The sequence below is a fragment of the Miscanthus floridulus genome, chromosome 13 (genome assembly GCF_019320115.1).
Source record: "Miscanthus floridulus cultivar M001 chromosome 13, ASM1932011v1, whole genome shotgun sequence".
In the NCBI taxonomy this organism is placed as follows: Eukaryota; Viridiplantae; Streptophyta; class Magnoliopsida; order Poales; family Poaceae; genus Miscanthus; species Miscanthus floridulus.
In genome coordinates, this window is record NC_089592.1 from 75,199,050 (window position 1) to 75,202,799 (window position 3,750).

Consider the following 3,750-nt stretch of genomic DNA (forward strand, 5'->3'; position numbering starts at 1 on the left):
CACGATCTGGTGGTAGCCTGAATAGGCATCCATAAAAGAGAGGATTTTGTATTCTGAGGTGGAGTCAACTATCTGGTCTATGCGTGGCAAAGGAAAATGGTCTTTTGGTGCCTTGTTGAGGCTAGTATAATCAACACACATTCTCCAATTCCCATTCTTCTTTTTTCACAAGAACATGATTAGCTAGCCAGTCAGAGTGGTATACCTCTTTGATGAATCTGGCTACTAGAAGTTTGGTGATCTTCTTGTCTATGGCCCTACACCTCTTGCCATCAAAGGGACATAGGCATTGCTTGGTGGGCTTTGAGCCTAGGACAATGCGTAGTGCGTGCTCGGCGACCAACCTCGGTATGCCCGGCATGTCAGAAGGCTTCCACGCGAAGACATCATGATTTGTGCATAGGAAGTCGGCGAGTTCACTTTCCTATTTGGCCAGGAGCTTTGTCCTGACCCAAACCATCTTGGTCGGGTCGGTGGGGTCGATCTCTAATGCCTTGGTTTCCTCGATCAGAAGGAAGGCACTTGAGGAGGTTGGCTCATTATAGTCGGGGACTGCTGGAGTCTTCAAATTCCTGAGCTCTGGGAGCTCGGTGGAGTTGATGATGGCAGTGGCAAGCTCATAATGCTCGCCATCGTACGTGTAGGTGTGCAAAAAGGTGCTACCCACGGTGATGACGCTGTTCGGTCCTAGCATCTTCAACTTGAGGTAGGTGTAGTTGGGGATCACCATGAACTTGGCGTAGCATGGCCACCCCAAGATGGCATGATAGGACCCCAGAAAGTCCACCACCTCAAAGGTCAGGACCTTCAAGCAGAAGTTGGCTCAATCGCCAAACATGATGGGCAGGTCAATTTGCCCGAGTGGGTACGCTTGCGTCCTTAGGAACACGCTATGGAAGGGAGAGCTCACTGGGCGGAGCTCTGATCGAGGGATGCGCATGGCGTCAAGGGTGTTGACATAGACAATGTTAAGGTCACTACCTCCGTCCATCAGCACCTTGGTGAGGCACTTCTTGCAGATGATGGGGTCGACGACGAGCGGGTATTGGCCCGGTCGGGCAACGTGTGAAGGATGGTCTCTCTAATCAAAAGTGATCGGGGAGTCCGACCATCTAAGAAAAGAGGAGATGGCTGACTCGACAGTGCATGCATCTCTATAGCGTACCTTATGCTAGCGCTTGGAGTGGATAGCATCGAATCCCCCAAAGATCATGAGGCATTCCTTGGGTTGAGGAAACCGTCTTCATTCTTGCTAGCCACGCCTCCTTTCTTAGCCTCCTCCTCCTTGCCTTGCCCTTCCTTTGGCTTGGTGGCTTGCCATAGGAAGCGCTTGAGAAGCTCATAGCCCTTGTAGAGGTGTTTGACAGGATAGGTGTGGTTGGTGCATGGACTCTCCATGAGCCTATCGAAATGGTTGGACTAGCCCTGTAGGGGCTGCTTGACCGCATGGTAGGCCACGACGACCAAAGCTGGTGAAAGCATCTAGGCCCCTAGTTGGGTTTCAGTGATTAATGATAATACGTTATTACTATGACTAATGTATGTTTTGTAGAGGCAATTAAGTTAGGTCATGGTAATGGCAATTGATTGGGCAATCATGGTTGTCATGCCCCTACGTTGGAAATCATTTCAGTTTTCAAAGGATGGATGACAAGGTTAAGGATGGACTAGTTCTAAGTGTCGTTTGGTGTTGAAGAGACACTTAGAGTAGTTTATGACTTTGTTTTTCCTTTGGCCATACTATTAAGGGGGGTACGGACGAGTAGCTTGACCTAGGTGAGTCTAGTGGGTTAGGTGTGGTGCACACTTGTTAAAACTAGCACTAGGTAGCTCCTAAATAGCCCTGAGATCAATTGGAGCAAACTTCATTCATATATGATTGCGAGTTGGAAGTGAATGGAGGGTCAAATGTTGACCAAACTCTGGTTTCGGTGTGACCAGACGCTGGTGCAGAGTCTGGTCAGTTCATTTGATCAAGGTGAAGTCATCTGGATGCGATCGGATGCTGAGTGAAATGTGACTGGACGCTGGGTGCTAGAGTCTGGTCAACTCTAGTAAGGTCCTAGAGAGGGAGAATCCTGATTAGATGCATCCTGTCAGTGCTGACCGGACGCTGATCAGGTTCTGGCTACTGACCGGACGCTGAGCAGCAAAGTGACCGGACGTTGGGTTCTAGAGTTCGGTCAACATCAATAAGGTTCTAGAGGATAGTTTTTGTGACCAGACATGTCTGGTCAGTGCTGACTAGACGCTGGCCAGTGTTCGGTCACAACTTAACTGCTTGGTGGTGGGAAGAATTGACTAGAGCATTTGGTCACCCCATAGTGGCACATAACGGTTCGTTTTAAACAAGGGGTTATAAATACTTCCTCTATTCACTCAAGGGATTACTTTTGCTCATTTCAACAGCTAAGAAACACCCTTAAGAGTGCCAAGAAGAGCAAGGTCCTAGTGAGGTGATTGAGATTTGAGAATCCAAGTGAGAGGCCTCATTAGTGAAAGCAAGAGTAGCAGAGTGTGCATCCACCCTTCTCATTAGGCTTGTTGTGGTCAAGTGAGAGTTTATGCTTGTTACTCTTGGTGATCGTCATCACCTAGATGGCTTGATGGTGATTGGGAGCTTAGTGATCATCCGGCAGAGCTTGTGGATGAACCAACTCAAGTTGTGAGCGGTTGTGGGTGATTCACCATGACGGAGTGTCGAAGAATCAACCCATAGAGAGCACTTGATCCTTGCATGGTTCAAGGGGGAGCTACACCCTTGTGCGGGTGCTCCAATGAGGACTAGTGGGGAGTGGCGACTCTCTAATACCTCAGCAAAACATCACCGTGTTTCTTCTTCTCTCTTTACTTTGAGCATTTACTATGCTCCAACGAGGCAAGTCAGAAGTCTTCGAGCCATATACCGGGGTTCATCTCCCTAGTGTATATGGCGATGTTGGTGGGCGGTCGAAAGTGCTGTGGGAATGGCGCTTTCTGGATGCGACGACCAAAGGCCCATGGCCCCAAGCCATTAAGGTTGGGGCTTCGGCCATTTGGTTGGCCACCATGCCTACGGTACGTGTCCCCACACTCCTCGATGGTCAGGCCAGGGCCCACGTCGCCTGCTCTTGCCACCACTCGATGGACTTCATCATCGTGCCTGGTGTGGCATCGATTATTGATGATGCTGCGAGCATCACGGTTGGTGTGGAGCTAGCACTGGGTCGGGCTACGGTGTAGCCATGGCTTCCTGCTCCACCCTCGACAACTGTTGTGGTGAGTGGACGGAGCGATTTGATTGGTGTGGCCCTGGTCCCCCGGTTAGGCAAGAGGCCACGAGCCGGTGTCACGACATGGAGCTCTTCGCCTGTTGAATGGCGGTGGTCTCCACCAGTGCCCAGAGGTTTCGGTGGATTGCCTATTCTTGGGGGTCGATAGGCTCGGTGAGGCCACGTAGAAGCATCATTGCAGCAGCGATGTTCTGGCTAGCCCGAGCAAACTGAGGGGCGTCGTTCCCTCTATCTAGGATGTTACACTAGACCTGACAAGCGCGACCTCGAGTGCCGCTCACCAAGTTACACGCATGTGGTGTAGTGTGCTGTGTCGAGCGTGCCACCATAGGTGGCGGCTGGCTCTGCTGCCTTTGTCGTAACTCCTCGCCATGCTCCTGCGCACACGCGAGGGCCTTTGCATGGGGGTCTAGAGGGGTGTGAGTCTGTAGAGACTCCACTACCACTGATGGCTATCCTAGGGTGTCCGCCATAGCAT